The sequence below is a fragment of the Artemia sp. Qi Xiang Cuo genome, chromosome 4 (genome assembly GCF_049724085.1).
Source record: "Artemia sp. Qi Xiang Cuo chromosome 4, ASM4972408v1, whole genome shotgun sequence".
NCBI lineage: Eukaryota > Metazoa > Arthropoda > Branchiopoda > Anostraca > Artemiidae > Artemia > Artemia sp. Qi Xiang Cuo.
Window position 1 is genome coordinate 23,062,202 of NC_142797.1, and position 16,674 is coordinate 23,078,875.

Sequence of the window (16,674 nt, forward strand, 5' to 3'; positions counted from 1 at the left end):
TACTTTGGAGGTCAAAAATTCTGTACCAATACGGAATTATCATCATTATTCTGTGCCTATGAGGATGACCATTTACAGCAACGCTGTGAAGGGCAAACTTGATGTCCAAGAGATATTCACTTGAGTGTCTTTTGACACATTGTGTCTTATGATTTAGTTTAGCACTCTTCTCAATATTCCTCATATATATTATTTTTGACACAGCTCAAACTATATTGAAAGTTTTAACTTGATACCTTTTGATTATTCTAAGAAATTATAGATATATCTTTTTGACTAGCCGTGCATCCAAACCGTATTAAAATAGTGTCTTAGGATTGACTTCAATATCCCCTAAAATCCCTTAAAAGTTTAAAGTTAATAAGCTTAGTCATTCAATTTGGGCGCACAGTTTCTTTTGGTTTAGTTCACCATTCCCCTCAACATTACCTGGAAGTTTTGCAAATACGACCTTGTGACCACCTGGATGCACACAATGTTTTCAACATTCCCTGAAAGTTGAATCAAGGCCATTCGATATATTAAAATAATTTTGAGAGTCTCAGCGTCAGCTGACTGTCTCACAGACAAAGGGCCTATTAGCAAATTCCAACAACACCAGAGAAAACTCCCGAAGCTGCCATATTACCCAAATAGTATTTCTTAAAATTCAGAAAAAATTAGTAGAGGCTCTTGAATGTGTCAATAGTTAAAAGGTTAGCGATAGGCAAGTTCATAATAAAAAAACAACAATGTTTTGAATTTGACGAACTGATGAAAGGATAATTCTTTTGAGTTTAGTTTTTTTTTTAGTGGGCTTTCTTGGGCTCAAAAGTCTCTTTTTAGCTAAGTTACACTAGCAGTAGCATAATATTTGAAGCCTTGAATATATAATGAGTCGGAGGTTATAGGCTTGAGATTGTCTGAGATCAATAAGAGTTGCAGGATTGCAACTCTTATTGATAAAAGAGAATTACCAAGTATGGGGGATCGTGTTGTGGCCAAGATGAGCCAAGGATTGCACAAAGCCTATATTCACCTGAAGGCCCCAGCGACTTATTGCCGCCCGGCTCCAAGCCTGCTTAAGCACTTCGTGTTGACTTGAGAAAATGTGTTATTCCCCGTCTTGCACTGGTTCTAGGACCATTACTTTTCCTGAGTCAAAAATAGCTTCAATGATTTAAAAAATATGAAAATTGTAGCTTTAAATGTTATGATAAGCTATAGTCAAAACGCATTTTCCCAACAGGCTAAACACCCGAGATGGAATCTGATTTCATCGAAAATGTTCAACTTGTTATCTCTTAGAACCGCCCACATCTGCAGTGGCAAAATAGGCTAAAATTTTTGCACAAGTAGACATCTGAATGCAATGTTTTATAGTACAAGGAGATAGAGAACATTTAATTGACACAAGATATGAACGCATTTAATAGGCATTTAGCGTTTAATATACTAAAGGAGGCTAAAGGTTTAATTCTATTTAAATAAATAAAATTGAAAAAGTAAATTCTTTTTTTTTAATAAATAAAATTTAATATGTAAAATTTGAGAAGTGTAACTTTTATTTTCATTTCAATGCTGTAATAATTAGAAAAGTGAATATTCGTAATATGATTCGCTTTCAATGAAGCGCCAATGACACAGTAGGCTTTAGATTTATACAGTTAGGGAAGGAGGCATTAGCTAAATTCTTGTTTATACTGAAACTAAATCTGCCGTGAACGGTTTTGGGAAGAAATAAGATTAAACTAAATATTTGATATAGGATATCAGCTGCTGAAAAGCGCATCATTTCAAAATTTAACTGTAATTTCATTTTTATGTTCAATATTGCAATAATTATTTAATATTTTTGTTCATTTTAAGCTTGATTTGCATATTCAATTTTAGCTGAACTTATTTTAAGATTTACTTATTCATTTATATTAGTACAATAAAAGAATAAATACAAAAGCAATACGAAACCGGAAGAATGGATCAACAAGAACAGTGCAAGAAGAGATAAGAAAACTAGAAACGATATTAAAAAAAAATAAGAAAACCAAAAACAATTGACCCCTCCTCCTCCCCCACCCACACAAAAAAAGAGAGCCAAACATATTTAAGCTGCTCCAACCCCATCGACGTAATACGAGTCCAGCCTAACGCAGGTTAGATTTCAATTACTTTTACTTTTACTGACTTCCCCCTTCTCTTCTTCACTTGACTGGTTGCAATTACTTTTTTCTTATGGTTAGACGTTTCTGTTCATTTCTGGTTTTTATCAGCATTAAGCATGCCTCGTTTGACGCATCTAAAGATATTAGCGGTCTTTTTTTATCTTTCCTTGTCCGTTTTCGACGGCTGGCGTTTACCCCCCCCCCCCCCCGCAAAATAAAACCCAAGGAAAATAACCCCTCACGGAAAATACCCCCTAGATTAAAAAACAGAGAAAATCCCCCCTATCCCCCTGGAAAATATCACCCCCACGCAGCTGGTTCGTATCCAATCCCTTTGGACTTAAAAAGGGTCTGGAACACTCAATTTCTGATCTTAGGAGCACAGTCCGAAGTTTCTTTGACCTTTAGGTAGAGGTGTGGATAAGGAAGGGGCAATCCCCCGCTAGAAAATACTATTTTTAAACCCTCTTCTCGCCTGAAATGGATATTTCTATTGCTTCAAGCCTTTTTATTAAGTTTATTTTCGTCGAATTCTCTAAAGGAAAAGGAGAAAAGGAAAAAGATGATGAGATCCCCCCCCCTCCTCAACGAAACTCCTGAATTCACATCTTTTTTCCTTTCCAACTCTTTTTAGGTCTCTTTTCTATATTCTCTCTCCTGTTCTTCTTTACTTTTAATGGCGTTGTATAATTTATTGTCTCTTTGCGTCATCGACTCACGCATGCTAAGCTTATGAGTCATAGCGTTTACAGTAATTTTGTTTCACCTCATTTGTTATTTGTCTATAAATAAATATTTTTTTATTGTTTCATTATAAATACAATTATTGCGCTCATGACTATGTTATAGGTCTACTGAGGCCCCCCCCTCCCATTAAGTTGCGGGGCCTGCCACGGTTCAGGGCTTTTACTCGTTCTTTCTCTGTTTAAGTGGGGGGAGGGGATAGGATGACAATAATGTCCTGACCAAAATAAAAGGCTTGGAGTGGCTTGAATTTGAATTGGTTACCCTATATTTTAATTCTGTAGCTGGATTCCTATGCCTTCAAAGGTATAGGATGCGAACTTAAGTCCTAAGAAAATACAGATAATAGACGAGATAATTCAGTTTCAAAGTAATGAAAAAGTTAATAGTTGGTAGATAGGTGATCTTGTGGGATCCCTGTCCCTCCTACTGTCGCGATTGCCCGGCAGAATCTAAGGGATTTTGGCGTTTTATACGCTTTCTTTTGATTCTCTGTGATGTTGAGAATTCTAACATTTTGGAAAAAATGCTATCTCTTTGATCTGAGGATTAAAATACAAAAAGCAGTATGAGCATTGATGAAATGGAAAACCTACTATTGGGCAAGAATATACGAAAAACAACAGAGAAACTGCTAAAAATGGATCGCAACAAGCGAAAGCTGCATAATACTGCAACAAGAATGTAGCAAGACTTGTCCAAGTAGTTCATTATTGCATACGTCTCTCCCACCCCCCCCCCCCTTAGGGCCGCTTAGACGACTTTTCCCTAATCTTACTCTAAGCCCTCACCCCAACAAATTTTTTTTGGTAACCCTCCCGTTCCCCTCCCGAAAAAAATCCTAGGCAGGCCCCCGACCCTGATGTTCAAAAACCGTCTTAATCACTCGAATAATCATGGGCAGCGCGCTAGCACTGCTTAAGTAAAGAACGATGTGGCCACTATGTGTGTTTTTTTTCTCCATACCCGGGCACTTCGTATCGAAGTTGTCGTAGAAACTTCGAAAAGGGCTCATTCGATTGGAAATTGGAGTGGTTAGAGCTCTTTTTAATAGTCGAAAGTGATTGGAGGGCAACTAGCCCCCCCCCCCCCCACGCCCATCCTTCCCCCAAACACATCCAATCAACATTTTGAGGTAGCCATTTTGTTCAGCGTAGTTGATTTCCAGATATAAAATATGTTTTTGAGGAATACACTCCCCCCCCAAACCCTCAGGGCAAGGGTTTTAAGTTATGCCCTGGGGGCATATAAGGTTTTTATAGAAGGCGTTGTCGAAGAAACTTCAAAACAGGCTCATTCGATTGGAAATTCAAAGGCCTAGTGCCCTTTTTAATAGTCGAAAGTGAATGTAGGGCAACTAGCCCCCCCCCACGCCCATAATTTCCCCAAACACATCCAATCAAAATTTTTAGATAGCCATTTTGTTTAGCGTAGTTGATTCCCAGATAGAAAATATGTTTTTGAGGAGGACACTCCCCCAAAACCCTCAGGGCAAGGGTTTTAAGTTTTACCCTGGGGGCATATAAGGTTTTTATAGAAGGCGTTGTCGTAAAAACTTCAAAACAGGCTCAATAGATTGTAAATTCAAAGGGCTAGTGCCCTTTTTAATAGTATACAGTGATTGTGTGGCACCTAGCCGCCCCCCCCACAGCCATAATTCCCCCAAATACATCCAATCAAAATTTTGAGATGGCCATTTTGTTTAGCGTAGGCTAGTTAATTTCCAGATAGAAAATATGTTTTTGAGGAGGACACTCCCCCACAGCCCTCAAGGCAGGGGTTGTAATTTATGCCCTGGTGGCACATAAGGTTTTTATAGAAAGCGTTGTCGTAGAAAATTTAAAACAGGCTCATTCGATTGGAAATTCAAAGGGCTAGTGCCCTTTTTAATAGTCGAAAGTGATTGGAGGGCAACTAGGCCCCCCCACACTCCCATCATTTCCCCAAAAACATCCAATCAAAATACTGAGATAGCCATTTTGTTCAGCGTAGTTGATTTCAAGATAGAAATATGTTTTTGAGGAAGACACTCCCCAACAACCCTCAGAGCAAGGGTTTTAAGTTATGCCCTGGGGGCATATTAGGTTCTTATAGAAGGCGTTATCGTAGACACTTCAAAACAGGCTCATTCGATTGGAAATTCAAAGGACTAGTGCCCTTTTTAATAGTCGAAAGTGATTGGAGGGCAACTAGCCCCCCCCCCGGCCTATCATTCCCCCAAACACATCCAATCGAAATTTTGAGATAGCCATTTTGTTCAGCGTAGTTGATTTCGAGATAGAAAATATTTTTTTTGAGGAGGATACTCCCCCCCATCCCTCAAGGCAAGGGTTTTAAGTTATGCCCTGGGGGCATATGAGGTTTTTATAGAAGGCGTTGTCGTAGTAACTTAAAAACAGCCTAATATTGTTTGTAAATTCAAAGGACTTGGGACCTTTATAATAGTCAAAAGAAAATGGTAGTCAAATAGCCCCCCCCCCCCACGCCCATCTTTCCCCCCAGCACATTCAATCAAACTTTTGAGATAGCCATTCTGTTCAGAATAGTTGATTTCCAGATAGAAAATATATTTTTGAGGAGGACACTCCCCCACACCCCTCAGGGCAAGGAATTTGAGTTATGCCCTGGGTGCATATGAGGTTTATATAGAAGGCGTTGTCTTAGAAACTTCAAAAAAGGCTCATTCGATTGGAAATTCAAAGGCCTAGTGCCCTTTTTAATAGTCGAAAGTGATTGGAGGGCAGCTAGACCCCCCCCACTTCCATCATTCCCCCAAACACATCCAACGAAAATTTTGAGATAGCCATTTTGTTCAGCGTAGTTGATTTCCAGATAGAGAATATGTTTTTGAGGAGGATACTCCCCCAAAGCCCTCAGGGTAAGGGTTTTAAGTCAAGCCCTGGGGGCATATAGGCCTAAGGTTTATATAGAAGGCGTTGTCGTAGAAAATTCAAAAAAAGCTCATTCGATTTGAGATTCAAAGGGCTAGTGCCCTTTTTAATAGTCGAAAGTGATTGGAGGGCAACTAAACCCCCCCACGCCCATCATACCCCCAAACACATCCAATCAAAATTTTGAGATAGCCAGTTTGTTCAGCGTAGTTGATTTCCGGATAAAAATATGTTTTTGAGGAGGACACTCCCAACAACCCTCTGGGCAAGGGTTATAAGTTATGCCCTGGGGGCATATAAGGTTTTCATTGAAATTTTGTCGTAGAAATTTGAAAAAGGGCTCATTCGATTTGAAATTTAAAGGGCTAGTACCCTTTTTAATAGTCGAAATTGATTAGTGATATTTTTTGTTGTTGTTTAGACCAGGGTACTTAGTATCGAAAGAGTTGTCGTGGGAACTTCGAAAGGGGCTCATTCGACTGGAAATAGAAAGGGCTGATGCCCTTTTTAATAATCAAAAGTGATTGGAGGGCAACTAGTACCCCTTCCACTCCCACCCTCACACGCCCACCCACCAATTTGCCCATTATGTTTAAAAACTAAATGTTGCCTTAAGACTAAATCAAAATGCACTGTGATATTGCTAATTCCAAATAAGGCATCTCAGCAGTATCCCAAGAACGACTAAGGGTATTATGTTCAAACTTTCGGGGCTACTTCTGCTCTTAAAATTTAACCAATCAAAATAGCGCAAGTGTATCCATGCTATCAAAGAAAGCAAACAGATTTTTTTGCGAATGGTATCAAGTTTTCCATTTCAGGTCAACTAAAGGAGGTATGAAACTAAATTAAACAGTACTATTTGTGTCCAGATTTTTAAAAGGGTGTATGTTAATAGTCGAAAGTGATTGGAGGGCAACTAGTCCCCCTTCCACTCCCACCCTCTCACGCCCACCCTCCTTAAATAGTCGGAAGTGATTAGTGACATTTTTTGTTGTTGTTTAGACCAGGGTACTTCGTATCGAAAAAGTTGTCGTGGGAACTTCGAAAGGGGCTCATTCGACTGAAAATAGAAAGGGCTGATGCCCTTTTTAATAGTCAAAAGTGATTGGAGGGCAACTAATCCCCCTTCCACTACCACCCTCTCACGCCCACCCTCCTAATTTCCCAATATGTTTAAAAACTAAATGTTGCCTTAAGACTAAATCAAAATGCACTGTGATATTGCTAATTCAAAATAAGGCATCTCAGCAGTATCCCAAGAACGACTAAGGGTATTATGTTCAAACTTTCGGGGCTACTTCTGCTCTTAAAATTTAACCAATCAAAATAGCGCAAGTGTATCTATGCTATCAAAGAAAGTAAACAGAATTTTTTGCGAATGGTATCAAGTTTTCCATTTCAGTTAGATAGAGGAGGTATGAAACTAAATTAAGCAGTATTATTTGTGGCAAGACTGTTAAAAGGGTGTATGTTGTTAAAAATTGCTGAAAATTTTTCTCCAGCATACAAATAGAAGGCCAAAGAAAAGTAAAGAACTCCATTAAACAAAAAATGAGCAAAAATAAAATCAAATAATCTACCAAGCATGAAACTACCACAAATCAGCATTGGTAAATAAATGAAACCCAAAACGAACAGAAATTACAATAAATAACCGAGTCAAACTCAAAACGAGCAGAAATTAACATAAGTTAGGTGCAAAACCCCTATGCCTTCCCAAGGCCAGAACAAAATTTGCACTTTATTGAAAAAATACAAATGAATGTGCATTGTCAGTTTAATATACATATACTGATATTTAGTAATCAAAATGTTAATATTTTTTTATTTATTAAAGTTATAAAAGTAAAAACATTTATATTTTTTTCAGTAAAGTGCAAATTTTGTTCTGGCCTTGGCCTTTTGTTCTGACTCAGGTAAAGAAGTGCCAGCGACATAAACCACTCTTAAAAACTTAGCTCTCAAACCATCCGGACTTAGATACAGCATACCGAGCTCCTTTAGGGCCTGCTGTAGGCCATGAGCTAAACACGCCCTTAGCTTTATAGCACACGAATGGTGGAAGCAGTTCGCATTCTGCATTTCCACATATCATTAGGGATATTGCTCCCTTTGTTTCATTCATTATTCTGGAGGGGTATTTGGCACCTCTTTTCAAAATGCATTTCTTTTTCCCGGGGTTGTCGGTTAAGTTAGTCTCATCATAATTGTAAATATTCGAAAAAGGCACATCCTGAATAGTCACTTCTAAATTGTCATAGTACTCATTCAACATTTCAGACGAAACAGAAGCACGTTCCTCTGAGTAGTTGGCTACGGTTCTCAATCGAAGCTTTGAACGTTGTCGATCTAGGAAGGAATTGATAAAGTCTCGTCCATGTACATTATTGTTAAAGCAATTTACTCTTTTTCCAACTGATTCAAGATAACCTTTGACTCTGAGTTTCAACCCGAAGCGATCGACGGGGAACCCCCACTCGGCACAGGTAAGCAATTGAGAGACGATGGCTTCTTCCTCGAGCTCCGACAATGCAGTCGGTCTTCCCACCTTTTTGTTGTGCTTTTTATTCATTCGGTGAGAAAGAGAACCCAAAGAAATCCCGTATTTCTCTGAAGCCTTTCTCATTGTTAGGTCTCCTTTCTTCATGTCCTAAAGAGCTTTTTCCATCACTTCTTCATCATTACTCGCATACTTTCTTGCATTTGCTGGTTTCGTGTATGTTCTTGGCATCTCCAAAAATTGACACAGTAGAAAACAGATAAAAAATTAAATCAACTGGGGATTTTTAAAAAAGGTCAATGAAGATTTTATTTTCGCGAATATTTCGGTAAAACCGATAGAATGTGAAGAATTCAAACAAAGCCAAGACTAAAATACCAACGATGAAACCAGAAGGAAATAAAAACAAAATTTTCAAAGGAATAGTATGTACCTTTTCAAATAATTTTTCAATTCTATGTTTTTCCAAAAGAGGCGGGGAAAATCCCACCAATTTTTATTTACAATTTTCAGCCGTCTTTATACAGCAAGCTGTGAAAGGCGACCCTTTCAAATTGTTTATGAAAAATTGTTTATGAAAGCTGTATTAGAGCAAGGTAATACAGAAACTTCAATTTTGGTAGATGAGATTTACCCCACCACTCCCATTGATTGCTAACGGACTTCCATCAAAGAAGAAACAAAAGTAGGCCTGAAAGAATTAGGAAGTGGTTCAAAAACGTAATCAGTAGTTAAAACCAAGTTGAACAGCTGAACTTGATTTACGTTTTCCTGGGATCAACAGATTCGCAATGGTTTCCTAAAGGTCTGAACAGCAAAGCGAACACTTTTAGTGTAATCTTTTTAGTGTAATTTACGCCACTTATATTGCTTAAAAGTGGGTTAAAAATAAATTATTATTATTATTATTACACCAATTCAACGTAAATTTTAACAATTGACCAGCACAGAACGTTGAAATCCATATTGTAGAAAGACAAGGCTAACTTTGAACAAATGTTCAAGGTTACCCTGAAAAAACAAAATACTTCGGGAAACATTGAACACCACCACCATATTGAACCTATGGAATTAAGAAGAGATTTCACCAGAAAACCTAACCATTCGGCTCCTCAGCTATAGAAAAATGTCAAAATGAAAGTCCTAGTTTAGTTTATCTAAGTAAAAGAGGGCAACTTACTTTAGAGCTTTTTCACAATTTTGAACAATTCAAATTCTCTTGCAATTAACAAGATAAAATTTTATCCGATGCTGATTTCAAGAACTACCAACTGATTTAGACGCCATCTAGCAATAATCAAGCAATAAGTTCGAACGAGCAATTCCACTGTCGTGCAATAGAGAGCGCTTAATGTTTGTTATTGATTTTGTTCAAAGTTACCCCTTTCTACGGTATAGCACTTGCAGAAGGCGGAATTTATAAAAACCACGTATATATGAGAAATAGCTTTTGAATCAGCTCTTTAGCATCTCTCTATGATGTTCTTGTAACCCGCTAGGTCTGGAAAAAAAAGAAGAAAAATATACCGTTTTAATATTTTTTAACTTTAAGTTACTATGAGCTGTGGTTCCCTCTTTACTGGGTTGCAGCTAATACTTCAACTATGACAAAGAGTTCATTGCAAATTCTCCCCAGAAACTAGTTAACACTGAAATCTGTATAATCGAATAGATTGTAAAATTAAAAAAAAACTAGTAAATATAAGCAATGGCTTTTACTTGAACCCTTAAAAATCTATCTAAGATGGTGTGGTAGCCTGCTAATGTTTCAGTAACTTACTGATGAGCAGACGATTTATGAAACTTACTAAGGGGGCTGGGAAGGGGAGTGTCCGGGCGGCGGACGTTGAAACCACCAGTTAATGGTTCTGGAACATCTATTACAATAGTACCTGTTTTGTACTTCAGAGCTTTTCCACTTAAGAAGTGGGACTAAAAGTATTGTTTTCAGTGCTATATCGCACTTAAACGTACTTGAGCCACAAAACATAACTCTTATAAGTTCTTCTTGCCCAATGGTGCCAGCTTTTCAACTTGAGACACGGCACCAAAAGTGCCGTTTTTAGTGCCATTTGGAACTAACTGTTGGTGGGATTATTTATGAAGGACGTAGATATGAGCAATATCTTTTATATGAGCTATAAAATATCTATATACGATGTTCTGGTAGCCTGGTAGTGCCACCTCTCGAGAAATGGCACAAAAGATGGCAGAATTTATAAAAAGCACGTAGATATGAAATATAAGTTTTGAATGAGCCTTTAAGCATATCTCTATGATGTTCTGGTAGCCCTCTAGGCCTTTTGAAAAAAAAACCCCAAAGATCAAAAAAGGGAGACAAATCAGTGCTACCCATGCAAAAGTTATTTTCCTTGTTGTTCATGGGGGGAGGGGCTGTAATTCCCCTATAGTAGGTTTTCGACTATGTTGATTCGAATGGTACGCTTTTAATATTGATCTGATGCCATTTTTGAGGGGTTGGAGGCTTTATTTTTAAGTCGCGGTACATTTCTTTTTGTAATTAACTTTTACTTTTAAAACGAAACGAAATAATAGTCACCATTCCCGATTCAGTGTCAGATGACAATTTCTTTTCACTAGGTAGTTTTTTTTTCAAAACACGTTTTTCAACTTTTGGTTACTATGGGCTGTGGTTCGCTCTTTACTAGGTTGCAGCTACCGCTGCAACCATGATCGTGATTCATTCATTTAATACCGGGCTTGAAGCTAAGCAGAAGTACGCTTTGATTACGAGGGTTGAAAGCCTAAAGGTAGTCAGATTTTCTCTTTGCATTTTCTTGGTTAACTTAGCCTTAACTAATGATTCGAGGGCGGAGCAAAGCTAGGATGTGACGCAAACTGCCTAAAGAAGGTACAAATTTTTGTCGGACGTTCTGATTATGACTTCGATGCAACAAATCAAATTTCGTATCAACATTTTGACTGACGAACACAGACGATTTAAACAGTTCCAACGAAACATCCCCCGCAAATTGCCCTGAAAGTTTCAACTCTATACCTCTAGCCGTTCCGGAGATTTTCCAGATGCGCCCTTTCGACAATTTGCATGCATATAGTTTCTACTGATTTTGCTTATTATTTCCTTAAACGTTCCCTGAAATATTAATCTTAGTACATTTACCCCCTTCGGATATCCAGGATCAAACATGCCCCCTTCTTAGTACTAAAACGTATTTGTAAAATAATGGGCAACTTGCTCACTTTAAAACCTTGCACCAGGGCCTGAGAGGACCGTGTCATCCCCTGACTAATAGTTATTTGACCTTTAAATAATTGTGAACCAATTTGTTATTTCGAAATTTGGATCGATTGTCTTTGGTATTGACAGTAACGAGAATCTAAAAAGGATATAGGAAGGGAGGAGTAGCCTCCAATAATTTTCAACTCTTAGAAAGAACAATAAAGCATGCAATTTTCAACCAAATAAAGCATCTCTTTCCGCACAAACTGAATTGGGAAAAATATGGTGCCTTGAAGCATAATAGAACTGCGTGTGGCTCTTTCGGTCAAGTTCAGTAAAAGAAAAACAAATTCGATCGCAACAATCATAAAAGACTCTTGATTGTCAACAGCCCCCCCTAATTTTTCAGAAAGAGGGATAGGGTCAAAAGAATCAGGCAACCACTCACAAACAGTCTCAAAGAGGGAGAGTGGGAATTTCATTTCGTTGTTAGCCAAGACATTCTTATTTAAACAACATTCACCCTTCTTTGAACCCCTATGAAAACACAGATATGTTTAATTAAATGACATACCTTCATCACTGATATCATCTATCTCAGAATCGGAAGATATAACGTAAATGGTCTTTTCCTTCCTTATTCTAAGATTTGGTTTTTCTTGAACATCTGGCGTTGATTCAACTGTTGATAGATAATCTTTTTTTACTTTCTCTTCACTCTTTTCTGATAGAGAATCAACATTGAAATCTGGAAATTAAAGAGATGATTCTTAGTAAAAGTTACGCAGCCTTGCTTAAAACACAGTCTGTAAATTGACTTTGTACAGTATGTTAATAGCGTCATTCTTGTCTTTCCTTACCGTTTCTAGTAAACACGTCCCTTCGTAACGAATTGAATCCGAGATCGGAATCGTTACTTTTTTCAAAATTGACTTTTTCTCTATTGTTCGACACACATTCTTGTTCTATCTGTCAATGAGAAAAATCAAAGATTAATAATAACATGGGGTTTTCTGACCTTTGATTTCACACTTGTATTTCGGAAATAAAAATTAAAATGACACAAAATCAGCTAGAAAAGTTGCACCACTACAAATTTGTTCCGAACTTTTCTCTACTGAAACTACCTTTTCTATTATTTTATCAGATTCATGTTACAGACAGAAAACTACTGTTTCAAGCTTCCGTCTTCTAGTTTAAAAAAAAATTATGCATTAACTCTTGACTCATTGAGCAACCTAAAATTTCATGATTGAAAGTTGAACAGTGTTTAATTCGAGAAAGTTCTGAACAGCGTATACAATTGGCACTGCATTCTTGTCTAATTTCGATTTTGCTACCAACTGTAACAACAAATTAGCCCAAGCATAAAATTTTTTACAATTAGTTTTGTATAAAAATCAACTATAGATAATGAAAAAAAAACAAGAAATATATGGTAAATTAGAACTTAAGGTAGACAATGTTATTTTTTTTACACTTACAAAGTAAAGTAGTAATAAAAGAAACAGCCTCAAGTAGTCGCAGTCCCAGTTACAACTAGTTACGTTTTGGTAGTAGTAGTATTGGCACTGAAAGTTTCCTGATACGACTGTTCAACAACCTGAAAGCAAATAGCGTTTGATTTAGTTCGACAACCACCTCAGTATTCCCCGAAAATGTCAACTTAATACCAGTCATTCCAGGTGCGCCTTTTTGACAATCTGGATATACATAGTTCCTTTGATGTGGTTCGAAATCCACATCAACATGCCCAGTTAATTTAACACGGCAGCATTTTTGGGAATGTTTTAGAGCCATCTATTCCAAAAGTAGTACAATATTAAATTGCTAATCAAATTTTATTAAGTTAAACTGTCAGTTTTTTAAAGCTTTGATAAAAGTTATATTATTTAGTGTGCGGCCTGCTAGACTGTGCCCCCCCCCCCCCTGAAAAATTGTCTATATTATTTCAAAGAAAGTACGCAGAACAAGGTGAAAGAATCTTTCAAGAATCAGTTAAATTGACAATCCCAAAAATTTCTGAAATATTCTGTCTCTTCTGACGTTTTTCTGCAACCCAGTTTTCTTTTTAGGTAATAGATACAGTAATGTTAATACTTATGTTTAATAAACAAAAACTTCAGTTTGAAAAAAGGCACAGGCTACAAAATCTTTGGACTCGAAAATACAAATAAGACAAAGAGAAACCAAAAAATAGCAGAAACTTAATACAAAGGCTACAACGGTCAAACACTACTACTACGACTACTACACTGCTAATGCTACTAATACAACAACTAATACTATTGGGAATACTACTAAGGCTAAGGGGAATAAGGTAAAAATTTCAGGAAATTTTAGGGAGAAGTGAAACTAATTTTAAACACACTATGTGCATACAGGTTGTCAAAAGGCTGCCAATAAACAAAAGGAAGCAATAAGCTATTAGGTCGTATTATCTCCTCCAATTTTCCAGATCCGAATGACATTCCTTTGTCCAAATGGGTATCCTATTTTTCAAATGAATTTTGTGGCTAAGGGAGTGAAGATGAAAAATTTAAGTAAATACGGAGGGGGAAGTTCAACTAAATAAAAACACTGTTTGAATGCGGGATGTCAAAAACGATCCGTCAGCAATGTCTTAGGAGCAGTTGAAATTTACAGGGCTTGTTGTGGGGGATATTGAAATAAGGAAAAGGCAATATTTGTATGCTAAACAGGAAAAAAAGCAATATATAATTATCAATCTACAAATAAATTATTAACAATTACACCCGTTGCCGAATATTCTTTGACGTAATTTGAAAGAAAACCGAAAATTTGAAGCTTAGTAGAAATCATTGTTAAAAAACATTATTACCAAATTTCTTTTGTTATAAGTATTAGTTTAGTCCCTCTTTTTTTATAATGTAAAAATTACAAACAGGAAAAAGCCTTTGGCTTTTTCTTAATTTGAATAGTAAGACACGACCTTCTGGCCGGAGTAATGGTATTAATTAGTGCCTCAGGGGTCTTACCTCTGTATCGCATAGCATTCCAATGGCCTGAAAAGTCTTACCATGGGTCTTACCGTTGGAGCTGGAACCCCTATATTACTGAAAATCAACTTCCGAACTCCGTTGATGGAAATCAACTTCCGAAAATTCCTTACGTATGTGGCCCTCTGTATATATATATATTTAGTATATCCATAAGTGACGTCACGTCACTTATTACGTCATATATGGTTATTAGCAGACAATCGGTGTTAGATATTACGTCTCATCAATTATTAAGTCATATTTGGTTATTAGTAGACAATCAGTGTTAGGAATTGGACTTGCTTCAAAAACCAAATATCTTTGAAAAGACTGCAGTATGAAAAGACGTCAAAAATGCAGTTTTTTTGTTAAAAGTGATTCTATTTTTAAAAATTTTTGTTTTTTAATTCAAAAAGGCACTATAACTTTCAATTTCCGTTCGAATGAGCCCTCCCGCGACATTCTAGGACCAAGGGGTCGATACTGGAAAAAGAAAAACAAATAAACATACATCCGTGATCTTTCTTCAGGCAAAAAAAATACCAAATTCCACATTTTTGCAGATAGGAGCTTGAAACCTCTACAGTAAGGTTTTCCGATACGTTAAATCTGATGGTGTGATTTTCATTCAGATTCTAAGATTTTAGAATCTTCTCCTTTTTTCAAAAACATGGCAAATTTTCCCATAAAGAAAGTTAGGACACTAAGATCATGTAGATTGTCAAAAGAGTTTACAAGCAGTATCTCAGGAACAACTTAATGCAATATCTTGAAATTTTCAGGGTGTGTTGAGGCACTTATAGAAAGAGGCTCATTAACTAAGAGGCACTTTTTGTGTACTACTGCTCCTACAACTACTGGTACGAGTGAGGCTAATGGTATTAAGGTGAACCTTTCAGGGAATGTTTAGGGGAAGTTTTAACTAACACACTATACACATGGAGGTTGTCAAAGAGACAAATAAGCCACTTCTTAGAAAAGGTTTAAGTATTAAGTTGAAACTTTCAGGTTGAGGGGAAAGTTGAACTAATAAAAATTTACTATGTGCATACTACTACTATTACTAAGGCTAACGGTGTTAAAACGTAACTTTCAGGGACTGTTGGACTAAAAAAGGAAAAAAGAAAAAATAGTGTATATGCAGGTTACCAAAAGGGAGTATCAGCAAAATCTCAGAAACGAGATGCTTCATTTTCTTTATATTTTTTCTATTTTGCTGTTAATTTTAAATTCTTGTTAGGATAGAAGACACAACAAAAATTCAATACTTGAAATATTTTACTACTCAGAAAAGGATGTTTTTTCTCGAGAATGAAATTTAAAGATTTACCTGCTGTGGAATCATCATTGTCCCTCTCCCTAAAAATGAATTCCTATATAAAAAAAAAGAAAAATACACGCACATACACTATCGATATTTACTCATGGAAACCAATAAGTTTTTAATAAAGAATAAAAAAAAACAAAAAACAAGCACCATCCAAAAAGATATTTGAAAAAAAAAAAAAAATAATAAAGCTGTCAGCTTAGGAACCAACAGTTTCACGCGTCTGTACGCTGAACAGTTTCACGCGTCTATACTTGGATGAGACTGAATTTGAAAAATTTATTGGCTTGGAGTTTTTAAACATCAGGAAGCATATCTTTTTTTATGAATAAGGAATGAGAAAAATAATGGTGCACGTGTCCCTTTTCCTCTCATGCAAAAGGTGGATTGCCTTAGCAAGGAAATAAACCAAAAAAGGGTGAGAAAACGAGGATTTTGTCAGCCAGTGGTAAAATATGAAGACGAAAAACCAGCAAATATTTCGACAAGGACCTCGGCCCTCAGTGCTAAAAAAACAAAAAAACAAGAAAAACAACAAGAATCTAACCTTAAAGAGTTCACTCCACAAGATCGGAACAAACACTGAATGAAAGACCAAAGCCGAAACCAATGAAAAAAAATGATTTTACCAAAGAGATTGTGCAAGAATTTTTTATTCATTTATAACATTCTTGCACAATCTCTGTCAAAAAAATTACTGTACTTACAGAGCCTTTGGAAGCTGTTCTCCAGAATAACTTGGTTCATTTGAAAGATATCTTATTTTGTAAGAGTTAGACTATCTTATTATATTCGTAAATGAAATGAGTAAGTAAAAAGTAAGTAGGTATGACGGCACTAGACCCTTAAGGTCCAAATCGACAG

At 36.6% G+C, this 16,674-nt stretch overlaps 1 protein-coding gene across 1 annotated transcript in view; it reads right to left on the reverse strand.

Moving 5' to 3' along the window:
• The window catches only part of LOC148952893 (uncharacterized), a 448,257-nt gene that overhangs the window by 399,819 nt on the left and 31,764 nt on the right, over positions 1-16,674 (reverse strand). The gene's annotated exons all lie outside the window — the stretch shown is intronic.